This window comes from Schistocerca serialis, chromosome 2 (genome assembly GCF_023864345.2).
Source record: "Schistocerca serialis cubense isolate TAMUIC-IGC-003099 chromosome 2, iqSchSeri2.2, whole genome shotgun sequence".
NCBI lineage: Eukaryota > Metazoa > Arthropoda > Insecta > Orthoptera > Acrididae > Schistocerca > Schistocerca serialis.
The window spans coordinates 83,167,544-83,183,754 of NC_064639.1; the positions used below are offsets into that span (position 1 = coordinate 83,167,544).

General features: G+C 45.3%; 1 pseudogene; it reads left to right on the forward strand.

Annotated features, from left to right (window-relative positions):
- The window catches only part of LOC126455740 (dehydrogenase/reductase SDR family member 11-like), an 80,556-nt pseudogene that overhangs the window by 30,718 nt on the left and 33,627 nt on the right, over positions 1 to 16,211 (forward strand).

The window sequence follows — 16,211 nt, forward strand, 5'->3', positions numbered from 1 at the left end:
TAGATCTATCTCCTAATGATTTTTTTTCTTCTGTCTCGTGCAGATTCGACAAATCTATAGTTTATTTCTTGCAGGCTCGAGAAGGGTACGCTCTATCCGTTGCAATGTGACGTCAGCTGCGAGGAGAATGTTCTACGCGCCTTCAAATGGATCAACGAGAATTTAGGAGGGGTCGATGTTCTTATCAACAACGCCGGCGTTTGCAGAGAAAACCTTCCAACAAGTAAGTGAGCCACAGTTCGTCTCCATTCAAGTAAGAATCTTGAGACGTCATGATGCTGCAAAGAATCTGGAATGAGATTTACGGTTAATATGGACAGGTGGTAAATTACGCACAGAACCGGTGCTGAAAAGGATTCTTGTACGCTTACTGTTTGTCTTGTTTCTCCCTGGCCCACGGCTGGATGTCTTATTCATGTCGTGTGATATGTTAGAGACGCAGAGCAAGGATCGGGATTAACTTAAGGAAAACATGTGCAATGGTGGGCCAACTCCGTGCGTCATTTATCATTTACCTCAAAAAAAAAAAATAAAAAAAATAATAGCAATTCTGTCATAACCCAACTAACAGTTACCAAGAATCTCGTTAAATTAATACAGATAACTGAGGTTTTTAAAGTAATATCGCAATGCATAATGAGATTTGCACTACACGTAAAATTACAAGTGATTAATAACACATCAACCATGCAACACCGTGATGGCCCGATTTCAAAGCCGCGTGGAGTGGCCGCGCGGTTTGAGGCGTCATGTCACGGAGTGCGGGGCCCCTCCCGCCGGAGGTTCGAGTCCTCCCTCGGGCATGGGTGTGTGTGTTGTTCTTAGCGTAAGTTAGTTTAAGTAGAGTTTATGTTATATCCTAGCCAGTAATGCCACCCGAGCCCGCTGCCAAAAGGTTGGCAGCATCAAAGTCCGGACGCCGTCCGCATAAGCAGCGCCAGCGAGACAGGAAATCGCCCCAAGTCTGCGCGCGCCACCGCTGGCTTCTGGTTTCTTAAGCGCTGGAGTCGCGAGCGCTAGGACAGTTCTTTATTCGCCGCTGAGTTGTATACTCGCCACCAAATTGTGTACTTGTTGTCAGTTGTGTGTTCATCGCAGCAGAGTTGTTGTTTGTCGTCAGCCGACGCTGACCTAGCCGCTCCGACTCGAACTAGACAGATCTCTGTAGACACGGAGTTCACTACTGTGTAAGTGTACCGACTTTTATTTAATCAGAGTGTTTGGGTTTTCATCTTTCTGTTCACTGTTCCAGCGGACCGGTCAGCCCGCTATTAAAAGTGTGGCGGTGACTTCGTAAGCCGTTTCTACAGCGAATTGTTTGTTCCTACGAACGCCGCCACAAAACTGTCGACGAGGGCTTCCGAACTCGTGTGCAGGGCTGGTTCAACTTGTTTCTGGTTATACTAATTGTAGCGATAAAATTTTGGGGGCTGGTTTAATTTGTGTTCACTATGTCTGCCGAATTACAACAGTTGATCTTGTTACAGAGTCAGCAAATACAAAGTCTGGTGGAAGCAATCGCCAAACAAGCGGCTAATCCTCCAACACAAAAGGAACAAGCACAGGCAGCACCACCTTTCCGTGCTTTTGATGCATCAAGAGAAGAATGGCGAGAATATTTCGCGCAGTTGCAGGCGCACATGACAGTCTACAAAATCACGGGTACTGAGCGGCAGCTTTATTTAATTTCCACTGCAGGCGTGGAAGTCTATAGACTACTTTGTAAGTTGTTCCCGGAATCCAAGCCAGAAGCTTTAGACTATGACGTTGTTGTTAACAAGCTTGCTGAGTATTTCGAGTCGCGAGTTCATGTGGCAGCAGCCAGATTCAAGTTCTTCAGATTAAAGAAACTGCCACATCAATCTAATAAACAGTGGTTAACAGATTTACGGGGCCTCACCCGTCAGTGCCGATTTAATTGTGAGTGTGGAGCTTCCTACAGTGATGTCATGTTACGACACGCTATTACTCAAAACATTGCAGATTCTCGTATTCGTGCTGCTATCTTAAAGTTGCCTGACCCGTCATTAGAGACTGTGATGAACATCATTGAAGCCCAAGATACTTTTGACTATGCTGAGTGTGAGTTAGATCAGCCATGTATTTCTCAAATTGCCTGTGCTAAGGAAGTTATGTCACGCCTGCGGCCCCACCGGCAGAGTCAGACTGTAAACACTAGCCGGCCGCGACATGTTAAACACATTCGTCAGCCGTGTGTGCAAAATGATAGAGTTAAGTCTTGCCCTAAGTGTGTTCTTGCTCATCCTCGTGAACGTTGCCCGTTGAGAAACGCGGTTTGTCACTTTTGTCAAAGGAAAGGACACATCCAGACTGTTTGTTTGCGTAAACGCAAGAACAATTCTAGTGCTGCCCAGCCCATGGATATTCATGTTCTTCAAAGCCAGCCCGCCCAGAAGGTCGCATTTAAAGACTCTTCCACGGTTCGTGTGGGTAATAAACTTGTTCGCAATAAGCCACCCATCCAGCCCTCTGCTCTGCGACCCAGGCGTAATTCAAACGCTGTAAAAAGTAATGTACAGACTGCAAATGAAGCGGGAGTTGTTGTTCCACTTGCCCAACCCACGAGTTGTCGTAAGCAGCGAACACGCGCTAAACGCGCTGATTTTGTGTCTTCCGCCTCCACTGCACCGATCCAGAGACAGTGTAATAAACTATTTGTGAAGCTACGCATCCAGGATAAGACCTTCAATTTTCAATTAGCCACTGGTGCGTCTGTGACTCTCATAAATAGTGCTACGTATGCGGCTATCGGCCGCCCTAAACTTTCAGCGGCAAAACATTCTTTGGCTACTTATAGTGGAGAACAAATTCCTGTGTTAGGTGTATGTAGCGTGCCAGCCACATTCCGTGGCAATACAAAAACAGTTTCATTCACAGTGCTCCGCGCTACAGACAGTGTAAACATTTTCGGATTAGACTGTTTTGACTTGTTTGGCCTGTCTATCCAAGACAATGTGTTGCAAATTAATTCTGTTGTTGTTCCTCAAGACAGCATAACCGATTTGTGTAAACAATACAGTGACATATTTAAAGACGAACTGGGTTGTGCTGCGAACTTTGCCGCTCATATTACGTTAAAAGATAATGCTCAGCCTCGATTTTTTCGTGCTCGTCCAGTGCCTCACGCCCTCCGGGCACCTGTAGCAGCTGAACTTCGTCGTTGGCAAAACAACGGTGTTATTCAACCCGTTTCAGCGAGCCAGTGGGCTTCTCCCTTAGTTATTATAAAGAAACCGTCTGGCAAGTTACGTTTGTGTGCTGATTTTAAGTCGACAGTTAATCCTCAGACTGTCATTGATTCTTTTCCTTTGCCTAGACCGGAAGAGCTGATGGATAAGTTAGGGGAAGCTCGTTTCTTTTCCAAAATTGATCTCCGTGAAGCATATTTGCAATTGCCCCTCGACGAGCAATCACAACAGTATTTTGTCATCAACACGTCGTTGGGGTTCTTCCGTTTTCTGCGTTTGCCTTTTGGTTGTGCGTCAGCTCCTGCTATTTTTCAGCGTTTTTTGTCACAACTTCTGGTTAATGTGCCATCGTGTTGCAACTATTTAGACGATATTGTTGTGTCCGGTCGGACGCCTGCTGAACATTTCCGTAATTTGGAGTGTTTGTTTACAGTGTTGTCTCAGGCAGGCCTACGTTGCAACATCGATAAATGTTCATTTTTCCTTACGGAGTTGGAGTATCTGGGACATGTTATTAATGCTCAAGGCATTCATCCCTCCCAGTCACATTTAGCAGCTATTCGTGATTTGCCCGCCCCTCGCAATCTGCAGGAATTGCAAGCAGTTCTTGGCAAATTGACATATTATATTAGGTTTATACCTAATGCATCACAGATTGCTGCACTGTTGCATCGTCTCCGCCGTAAGAATGTTCCGTTTATGTGGTCAGCTGATTGCCAATCAGCCTTTCAGCAGCTTAAAGAGGCTTTATTGAATGATCGTTGTCTGGTCCATTACGACCCTAACAAGCCTCTGGTGTTAGCTTGTGATGCCTCTTCTTTCGGCCTCGGTGCTGTGTTGTCTCACCGAGTCGGTAACACCGAACGTCCTATTGCGTTCGCATCTAAATTGCTAAACGAAGCTCAGTGTAATTATAGCCAATTGGACAAGGAAGCGTTGGCTATTGTGTTCGGTGTCACAAAATTCCATCACTACCTCTATGGTAGACCATTCTATTTAGTAACAGGTCACAAGCCCCTGACGTCACTGTTTCATCCGTCTAAACCAGTTCCTCAGCGGGCAGCTCAGAGACTACAACGTTGGGCTCTTTTGTTATCACAATACCAGTATGAGATACTGTATCGCCCTACAGCTCAGCATGCAAACGCTGACGCGCTTTCTAGATTGCCGATTGCTGCGGATGATGTCTTCGATTCCTCTGACGACTCTTGCCATCAGATTGACGCCGATGAGCATCAATCCCTCCGGGATTTTCCGATTGATTATCGTCAGGTGGCACGTGAGACAGCTACGGATCCTCATCTGAGTTTACTATTACGTTTTGTTCAACGTGGTTGGCCGTCCAAGGCAAAGGACATATCGGATCCTGTGGTTCGTCGCTATTATCCGCAACGTCATCTGTTGTCTGTTTCGCACGGAGTTTTGCTGTTACGCACCGAGAATGACCAGCTTCGTGTAGTGGTTTCCCAAGTGCTCCAATCCAAGGTCCTCGACTTGTTGCATCAAGGTCATTGGGGAGTGGTCCGCACCAAGCAGCTTTCCCGCCGTCATTGTACATGGATCGGCATTGATAAGCAGCTATTTTGAGTGGGCACGCCCTGCCGGTCCCTGGTAGCGAGTACATATTGATTTCGCTGGTCCATATTGGAATTCTCGTTGGCTCATCGTGATAGATGCATTTAGTAATTTTCCGTTTGTTGTGCCCATGCAGTCTACAACGTCTGCACAAACTATACAGGCGTTGACTTCAATTTTTTGTATTGAGGGTCTTCCAGAAGTCTTAGTGTCTGACAATGGTCCACAATTTACCTCTGCTGAATTTGAAAGTTTTTGTTCTGCCAATGGCATTCGCCATGTTCTTACTCCGCCGTTCCACCCTCAATCGAATGGTGCAGCGGAACGTTTTGTACGCACATTCAAGGATCATATGGACCGCCTTCGTGCTACGTACTCTCGTCGGCAGGCCCTCATCACGTTCCTGTCGTCGTACCGGACCACGCCACGCGATGGCCCTTCGCCTGCGGAGCTTCTCCACGGCCGTCGTCATCGCACCCTACTAAGGTTGTTGCACCCCCCGGATCGACCCGCCGCTTCTGAGCGTCGCACGCGTTTTCAGCGCAACGACGCCGTTTTTTTTCAGAGTTTATCACGGTCGCCGTCGTTGGGAACGTGGTACCGTGATAAGTGTCCAGGGTCGCGGTTTTTATACTGTTCAAGGTGCTACTGGAGTGCACAGGAGGCATCAGAACCAGTTGCGCCGCGCTGGCCGCCCGGATTCTGCCGCTCGTTCTTTGTCCACAGATTTGGTCCGCGGCGGGTTCCAGCCGCGCCTTCCGACTTCGCTGCCGCCCCCAGGGCAGCAGCAGCAGCCGTCGCCGCTACCACGCCGACAGCCCGTCCCGTTGATGCCTCCCGCGCAGCCTCATCCGGGAGCGCCCCAGGTGGTCGCTCCGGCGCCTGCGGTCCCTCTTCAGTCCCCACCGCCTTCGGAGCTGACGGACGTCGACCCCTCAGCCGGGCCGCCTTCCCAAGCGGTAGCTGTGCAGCCTGTCCTGCAGCCGCTTTCCTTGGGCACCCCCAAGGAGTCTGACACCGCAGCGCCTTGTCCGGCGCCCACTCAGCAGCCGTCGACGCAGCGTCAGGAGACGCTGCCTCTCTCCGTGGGTCCCGACGCCCCGTCGCGTCCAATACCAGAAGCTGCGCCCGTGGTCACAGGCGTGCACCCTGACCTCGGTTTTCAGTCGGTGTTTCCCGAGGCCCCGCGCAGCCAATGCTGGGGTGCGGACCGGGGACTGCCACCGACAACAGTCTCCGCCCCGGTCTCTTCTGCTACGCCTACGGCCAGACCCCTCCCCCGCCGTCGTTGCCCGCCACGTCATTACTCAACGACGGTGCGGCGATTTGGGGGGGAGGAGTGTTATATCCTAGCCAGTAATGCCACCCGAGCCCGCTGCCAAAAGGTTGGCAGCATCAAAGTCCGGACGCCGTCCGCATAAGCAGCGCCAGCGAGACAGGAAATCGCCCCAAGTCTGCGCGCGCCACCGCTGGCTTCTGGTTTCTTAAGCGCTGGAGTCGCGAGCGCTAGGACAGTTCTGTATTCGCCGCTGAGTTGTATACTCGCCACTGAATTGTGTACTTGCTAGTCAGTGGTGTGTTCATCGCAGCAGAGTTGTTGTTTGTCGTCAGCCGACGCTGACCTAGCCGCTCCGACTCGAACTAGACAGATCTCTGTAGACACAGAGTTCACTACTGTGTTTCTGTATCTTCGTTAATAAAGATAAGTACCGACTTTTATTTAATCAGAGTGTTTTGGTTTTCATCTTTCTGTTCACTGTTCCAGCGGACCGGTCGGCCCGCTATTAAAAGTGTGGCGGTGACTTCGTAAGCCGTTTCTACAGCGAATTGTTTGTCCCTACGAACGCCGCCACAAAAGTTTAAGTCTAGGGGCCGATGACCTAAGCAGTTTGGTTCCTTAGGAATTCACACGCACCGATTAGAAACAATTGATGAAACAAACGGGCGGCAGGGCTGCGTCTGCGCGTCTAGCAGCACAACTGTGGGCTAACCCCACAACAGGACTTGAAATTAAGTTCAACAAACGACAAGTAAATGACGTAAAATTGCGTACATCTCCACTGCAGCCGGCCGGGGTGGCCGAACGGTTCTAGACGCTACAGTCAGCAACCTCGCGACCGCTACGGAAGCAGGTTCAAATTCAGTCTCGGGCATGGATGTGTTTGATGTCCATAGTTAGGTTTAAGTAGAGTTTAAGTCTAGGGGACTGATGACCTCGCCGGCTGCGGTGGCCGTGCGGTTCTGGCGCTGCAGTCCGGAACCGCGGGACTGCTGCGGTCGCAGGTTCAAATCCTGCCTCGGGCATGGGTGTGTGTGATGTCCTTAGGTTAGTTAGGTTTAAGTAGTTCTAAGTTCTAGGGGACTTATGACCTAAGATGTTGAGTCCCATAGTGCTCAGAGCCATTTGAACCATTTTTTTGATGACCTCAGCAGTTAAGTCCCATAGTGCTCAGAGCCATTTGAACCATTTCTCCACTGCAACAGTAAGCTCGAGACCTGCTCCGAGGCAAACACTGGTCACAAGTACGTATAATGTTGGTTAAGTCGCATAGTGCTCAGAGCCATTTGAACCATGTGAATTACAATGATTTTACAATAACAGAAACACTGACAAAATTACTTTCTCAAAATTACCAAAGCCATGATACCAAAAGAATGGCAATAAACTGCTCAGCTTGAGGTGGAAATGAGGAATCCGCAGAAGCGTGTGTGACCTGAGAACACCTATGCCTCGTGCGCTGACGGGAAAGCCGCCGAAGCAGAAGGAAGACGCGTTCCTGCATCGGACCAGCAGAACAGCAATGCGTCAACCGCTGCCTATACAAAGCTGTCGGCATGTACCAAACGTCAAAAAGCAGACACGTTTGACAGAAATTAATATACACAGTAGTATTTAAACGGACAATTAAAATTATTCGCAAGGATACAAACTACTAAAACTTCAGCACAGGAGCACCCCGCTCATAAACATTGCAAGTTAACCTTCCTAGAAATAACAAGGAAAAATGTAAAAAGTCATTTGAAAGAAGGCCATAACGTCTACAACAAAGAAAAATCACACTCAGTAGTATCAAATAATGATAACAGTGATTTCAGGAACCAGATTACCATTGCAAAATACTAGCTTGGCGCGTAAAGAAACCTGCAGACTGACACACACAGGTCCAAAATGTGTTACTGAAAGGCATAAAAGAACCGGATACCTGGCCAGCTAGCACCGTAAGAGAATTAACAGTCTTTAAGTAGAGCAGTTACTGAATAGTCTTCGTACATGATTTCACATAAATGCCAAGGAGGTCAATAGCTTCAGGACTTCAAGTAGGCACTGGATAATACTGCCTTCCTGCTCGTAGCTGCTAACAAGAGGTTCAGTACACCTCGGCGTATTTAGGCCACCACAAGTAACTGATGCATTTCGTAACCAGGATACATGCGACGAGAGCCGCTTTTTGCCCTCTCAGCTCACCCGAACCAACGGTAAACGCTGCAGGTAAAGGAGGGCACCTACAGACTGTCAACGGTTTCAACTCTCTGCATCGGTCATTACGCCGGGTAATCAGACACACCCGTCCAGATCCGTCTTCCATACACCACTCCTTACTACACAGCCCCAGAGGTAACACACAACCAACCAAAGATGATACGACGAGGGCCAGAATCCATGGAACGCGTGCAGAAGTGGCGCCAGTACGATCGCGTGCGAGCGCGCCCTCACAGAAGCCACCACTGTTCATTTTTGTTGTACAAACTTCGTATAGCATAAGAAGCAAAGTTGTCACATATTATTGATACAATTTTCGATAAAGCATCGTTCAGTTCACTAAGTTTGATACGCTTAGTCAATGAAAGGGGAAAAGAGGCAGCAGGTACAACAAAGGAAAGAATCATAAGCTACTCTGGGAAAATGCCGAAAGCAAACCAGCCGTCTACGACGTTCTAAGATGGCAGATGAAGCAGTTCCATGATGAATTAGCAAAGGCAGTCTGTGGTGGTAAGCCATATCATGAGCCCAGCTATAGACCACGCAGCCAAAGAAAACTAATAGTATTAGGCGTTCACAGGCGGGCAGATAAGGCAATGCAATGGTGAAACGGCAAACACACTGCGAGATAAACCAGTTGTTGGGACTAGCGATAGGACGCTTAGCTGTTGTTCACAGCTCATGTAATTTGAATCAAAAATAAGCAGGAGGAATCTCTTAGCACACACACACACACACACACACACACACACACACACACACACACACACACACACGAGGGAGACTTAATTTCGTCCTATATACGTATAAACAGGAACTACCTCCAACTGGGCTACAGGCTGACATTTACAGTAACTGTAGTAGTGCAGTATGAGGGAGATATCAGCGTATTACAGAATTCGACTCTGTGGAATTAGCTTCAGATAACGCCCATCTGCTAGTCTGTTTCGTTCTGGTCTGTAGTAATTTCAGTACGACAGTTACAATCTGTCCATTATACAGCTGATGGTTGCCCATAATCGCAACTGCGAATACATTTCATGTCACTGAAGGCTCTCGTCCGTTGATTAACAGCGGCAGTAGCGGCACAACATTGGACTGACCTGTCTGGGGTTTGAATGAGTCTCCAAGACGTGTGCTGTACAGGCCTAAACAGTTATCCTGGTAGGCGACACAGACTAATAATGCGTTACTATAACCAGAATAGACTGCCGTTCAACAAATGGTAAAATCTTATTAAAAATATATCACGTATTTTATACACACTGATGAGATAAAACATAATGATCAATTGCTTAAAAGCCTGTTGGTCCACATTTGGAAAGCAATACAGCGGCGACTCTGCGTAAAATGGATTCTAGGAGCTTGTGGTAGGTTTTCAGATGTTTTCCCCGCTCAATTATTATTTTTAAACATACGTGAGGAATGATGTTAATTCCAAATGGTTAATGTGTGATTCGAAATCTTCACAAGTGAAGAAAAATCCTTTTTACTAATAATTTGTGGAAAAAATTTGTTTTATGTTCTCGGCAGTTCAGAACTTCCGAGCCGTCATTGAGATTCGAATTTTGGAACGTGGATTATCCGGAAGACCAACGAGTGATCACAAAGTCGCATTACCCTCTATGGTGTGTCCGTATATACTTAGATGTTGACACTGTGTTCATATGGCAACATGACAGAGGACATCTTTGAGGTTGTGTGACTGTTCTTAATTATTTATTCCGGAGTGTCTGGGTACGCCACCGTTTTCACAACACAGTACGATTCTCTTACATGTAAGATGCGAAATTCTCCTCCAAATTTCTGGCATGATGGCAGTAAACGTACGCCGAACAAAATTCTTAAGTACATCCGTCTCGCAACGTGTGACAGAAACCTTCCATTTTATGAACCCCTTAAAACGCATTGTACACAGGATGACAGATCACAACTTCGAAGCAGCCACTCCAAAGGTACAAGCGAATGGACAGAAAAAAATCCAGTCTGTTTATAATAAAATATCTCATTGAAGCATTCTCTAATGGCGATAACAGTATGGACTGGTGCCCTATCCTACTGAAACCACATACGCCCGAGCAGTTCCCGATTTTGCAGATGCGGAATAAACCAATCGCGTTGCATGGTGACATAAGCAGTGTGATTCACAGAAGAGTTGAAGAAATATAGAGCTACCAAGTGGGTTGCAGACATTGCAGCCAACGTCAGGACATGTGTTGGGTTGTGTTCTAGTTCGTCATAAAAATATTGGTTTTCTTTACTCCAGAAACCTTTCTGTTTCTTGCACTGCGACATATTGCACACTTGTCAAAGAAAAACCATTTGTCTCTTGAAGGAAGAGTTGCTAAGACATCAAGCATTCACCCAATCAAGCCTAATGACTTTTCAGATGTCGTTACCATGCAGTTCGTTTGCGAACGAAGGTTTAAATGCCTTTAGCTTGCAATCATTCCTGATATTATTTTGTAATGTAGAGTTTGGAACTCCCAATTCCGCTGACCGTTTACGAATGGACTTCTTTTGGCGAACGTTCGACAGACACTGCATCCTCCACAAATGTTTGCATTAGCGTTTATGATCTTCCTGGGCGCATCTAATGTTTTATACATCCAGCTGAAGTGGCTTCGGCTAATCCCGCGCGGCCTCAGGCGCTGCAGTCATAGACTGTGCGGCTGGACCCGGCGGAGGTTCGAGTCCTCCCTCGGACATGGGTGTGTATGTTTGTACTTAGGATGATTTAGGTTATGTAGTGTGTAGGGCATGCAGCTTTACTCTATGGTTAAATGATGATGGCGTCCTCTTGGGTAAAATATTCGGGAGGTAAAATAGTCCCCCCATTCGGATCTCCGGGCGGGGACTACTCAAGAGGACGTCGTTATCAAAAGAAAGAAAACTGGCGTTCTATGGATCGGAGCGTGGAATGTCAGATCCCTTAATCGAGCAGGTAGGTTAGAAAATTTAAAAAGGGAAATGGATAGGTTAAAGTTAGATTTAGTGGGAATTAGTGAAGTTCGGTGGCAGGGGGAAGAAGACTTTTGGTCAGATGAATACAGAGTTGTAAATACAAAATCAAATAGGGGTAATGCTGGAATAGGTTTAATAATGAATAAAAAAAATAGGATTGCGGGTAAGCTACTACAAACAGCATAGTGAACGCATTATTGTGGCCAAGATAGACACGAAGACCACGCCTACTACAGTAGTACAACTTTATATGCCAACTAGCTCTGCAGATGATGAAAATATTGATGAAATGTATGATGAGATAAAAGAAATTATTCAGGTAGTGAAGGGAGACGAAAAATTTAATAGTCATGGGTGACTGGAATTCGAGAGTAGGAAAAGGGAGAGAAGGAAACATAGTAGATGAATATGGATTGGGGGTAAGAAATGAAAGAGGAAGCCGTCTGGTAGAATGTTGCACAGAGCATAACTTAATCATAGCTAACACTTGGTTCAAGAATCATAAAAGAAGGTTGTACACATGGAAGAATCTTGGAGATACTAGAAGGTATCATATAGATTATATAACGGTAAGATAGAGATTTAGGAACCAGGTTTTAAATTGTAAGACATTTCTAGGGGCAGATGTGGACTCTGACCACAATCTATTGGTTATGAACTGTAGATTAAAACTGAAGAAACTGCAAAAAGGTGGGAATTTAAGGAGATGGGACCTGGATAAACTGAAAGAACCAGAGGATGTACAGAGTTTCAGGGAGAGCATAATGGAACGATTGTCACGAATGGGGGAAAGAAATACAGTAGACGAAGAATGGGTAGCTCTGAGGGATGAAATAGTGAAGGCAGGAGAGGATTAAGTAGATAAAAAGACGAGGGCTAGTAGAAACCCTTGGGAAACAGAAGAAATATTGAATTTAATTGATAAAAGGAGAAAATATAAAAATGCAGTAAATGAAGCACGCAAAACGGAATACAAACGTCTCAAAAATGAGATCGACAGGAAGTGCAAAATGGCTAAGCACGGATGGCTAGAGGACAAATGTAAGGCTGTAGAGGCTTATCTCACTGGGGGTAAGATAGATACTGCCTACAGGAAAATTAAAGAGACGTTTGGAGAAAAGAGAACTACTTCTATGAATATCAAGAGCTCAGATGGAAACCCAGTTCTAAGCAAAGAAGGGAAAGCTGAAAGGTGGTAGAAGTATTTAGAAGGTCTATACAAAGGCGATGTACTTGAGGAGAATATTATGGAAATGGAAGAAGATGTAGATGAAATGGGAGATACGATACTGCGTGAAGACTTTGACAGAGCACTGAAAGACCTGAGTAGAAACAAGGCCCTGGGAGTAGACAACATTCCATTAGAACTACTGACGGCCTTGCCAGAGCCAGTCCTGACAAAACTCTACCATCTGGTGAGCAAGATGTATGAGACAGGCGAAATATCCTCAGACCTCAAGAAGAATACAATAATTCCAATCCCAAAGAAAGCAGGTGTTAACAGATGTGAAAATTACCGAACTATCAGTTTAATAAGTCACAGCTGCAAAATACTAACGCGAACTCTTTACAGACGAATGCAAAAACTGGTAGAAGCCGACCTCGGGGAAGATCAGTTTGGATTCCGTAGAAATGTTGGAACACGTGAGGCAATACTGACCCTACGACTTATCTTAGAAAATAAATTAAGGAGAGGCAAACCTACGTTTCTAGCATTTGCAGACTTAGAGAGGGCTTTTGACAATGTTGATTGGAGTACTCCCTTTCAAATTCTGAAGGTGGCAGGGGTAAAATACAGGGAGCGAAAGGCTATTTACAATTTGTACAGAAACCAGATGGCAGTAATAAGAGTCGAGGGATATGAAAGGGAAGCAGTGGTTGGGAAGGAAGTGAGACAGGGTTGTAGCCTATCCCCGATGTTATTCAATCTGTTTATTGAGCAAGCAACAAACGAAACAAACGAAAAGTTCGGAGAAGGAATTAAAATCCATGGAGAAGAAATAAAAACTTTGAGGTTCGCCGATGACATTGTAATTCTGTCAGAGACAGCAAAGGACTTGGAAGAGCAGGTGAACGGAATGGACAGTGTCTTGAAAGGAGGATATAAGATGAACATCAACAAAAGCAAAACGAGGACAATGGAATGTAGTCGAATTAAGTCGGATGATGCTGAAGGAATTAGATTAGGGAATGAGACACTTAAAGTATTAAATGATTTTTGCGATTTGGGGAGCAAAATAACTGATGATGGTCGAAGTAGAGAGGGTATAAAATGTAGATTGGCAATGGCAAGGAAAGCGTTTCTGAAGGAGAGAAATTTGTTAACATCGAGTATAGATTTAAGTGTCAGGAAGTCGTTTCTGAAAGTATTTTCATGTAGTGTAGCCTTGCATGGAAGTGAAACATGGACGATAAATACGAGTAGCTTGGACAAGAAGAGAATGGAAGCTTTCGAAATGTGGTTCAAAAATGGTTCAAATGGCTCTGAGAACTATGGGACTCAACTGCTGAGGTCATTCGTCCCCTAGAACTTAGAACTAGTTAAACCTAACTAACCTAAGGACATCACAAACAGCCATGCCCGAGGCAGGATTCGAACCTGCGACCATAGCGGTCTTGCGGTTCCAGACTGCAGCGCCTTTAACCGCACGGCCACTTCTGCCGGCTCGAAATGTGGTGCTAGAGAAGAATGCTGTAGATTAGATGGGTAGATCACATTACTAATGAGGAGGCATTGAATAGAATTGGGGAGGAGTGCGTGGCACAACTTGACTATAAGAAGGGACTGGTTGGTAGGACATGTACTGAGGCATCAAGGGATCACAAATTTAGCATTAGAGGTCAGCATGGAGAGTAAAAATCGTAGAGGGATACCAAGAGATGTATACACTAAGTAGATTCAGAAGGATTTAGGTTGCAGTAAGTACTGGGAGATGAAGAAGCTTGCACAAGATAGAGTAGCGTGAAGAGCTGCATCAAACCAGTCTCAGGACTAAAGACCACAACAACAACAACAACAACAACAACATGTAGTGTGTAAGCTTAGGGACTGGTGACATTAGCAGTTACGTCCCATAAGATTTCACACGCATCTGAACACTTTTTTTGAAGAATAATTAAAATGTCATGTAAGATTTTAGTTATTTTGGTCAATTGCTTGTGTAAGGGTGGATGGTGCTTATTCATACAGCCGGCCTTTAATGTTATCATGTTAAGACGCACCTTCGTCAGGAGTGGGTCAGAATAAATCTTGGTCCCATCTTCGTTGGTAGCCCCCCGCCCCCGCCCCCCATAGAATGATTTTCTTCCATTGTTCCCTGCTCCGCCCCTACACCCTCTTCCCCCCCCCCCCCCCCCCCTACAATGACACATGCCAGCAACGCTACCAAGGGCAGTTCAACCTTGCGACAGGAAAGGATGAAAGTCAGTTGGCTCAACAGTGGACACTATGAGGAATGCTGGGCATGATGAAGAATAAACGGGAATTAAATTAGCTGTGATTGATATAAGTAATCTTACATATGTAGATGACACCATACTGGTTGCAGAAGGTGAAAGAGAGTTAAACATCCTGCTGGTCCGAGGGAGAACGTCAAGGAAACGAAAATTGTGCAACTGCATGTATCACTGCATGGCATGCAGGAGGAGAAGAAATGGAGGTATTTTCTGTGTTGGTGAATGCAGCCACTAAATCAAGAAACCGTTGTTGCTTTGAGGATAGGGGAGGTACAACTTTGACAGTGTTTTAAGGAGTAGAGACGTAACTTTAAAACAAAAAACCTTATAGTAAATTGTGATATACGGATGTAAGACCTGAGTCGCAAGAAGGCAGGACGGCGTGGAATATATACCTCTGAATTGTGGTATTGGAAGAAAATTCTTAAGAGTTCCATGGACTGCAAAGAGTACGAATACAGCAGATAAAACCAGACTGTTGCTTCGACGGTATAATACTCAAACAAACAAAAAAAAACAGTCCTACTTTGGGGAAATTACTAGAAGACACCATCCGATGGAAAAGACGGTAATACTGGGCAAGATCGGAGGCAGAAGAAATAGGCGGCCAAGGATGAGATGGATCGACGGGGTCATAGCAGTAATGGATTCGAACCTGGAACGTCTGCAGGAGAAAATGCAGCACAGAAGAAATTAGCGTGCCTTAGTTCATGGGGTCATGGATAGTGGGAATCGACTTAACAAACAAATAGAGAGAGTGAGTGAGAGAGAGAGAGAGAGAGAGAGAGAGAGAGAGAGAGAGAGAGAGAAAGAGACACTACATACCAAGTTAACATCGTTTTACTCGTTGGATTGATCCGAGAGGACGAGCTAACGCTTGTCCATCTACCCTCTTACCTTTATCCATTTTTAACCAGTGTTACACGATGGAATCATTCCTTGCCGCATCATTAGTGTAAGTTTGGCACAACCACCTTGATTTTGTAACACAAAGTTACGCATATCTTTGGTATTATAGATATTTCTAACCTACAGAACTCGTTTCAATAATTTTTGTTTAAGTTGAGTCGTTTTTCAGTTAGGCAACAGATTCCATCTCCACAGTACGATTGATTTATTTTACCAACTACAGGCGACTTGTTTTGTTTTAACTGTGTTCTTTGTAGTTTAAATTAATAAATTTATTGCATGTTCGTTTTGAGGCACCTTTCTGATAAAACATCAGTTACAAATGATTTATGATAATTCCTTAAAAAATTTAAGCAATACTGAAATTGAAAAATAAAATATCAGATTCATTAAATATAATGAAATAAATTTTTTTGTTAGTAAAGGAATTACAGTGTTACGTACTGTTTCAAAGTGTCAAAAGTGGGACACTTTAAACTAAAATCATGGACACAAATCCTCAGCGAGGCGACCAGTCTATTTACGCAGACAATTGTTTAAAAAACTGAGAGCTTTCAAAGAACATGGTTTGCGTTCCAAAAGCATTACGCAGAATGGAAGAAAATTTTTACTATCAG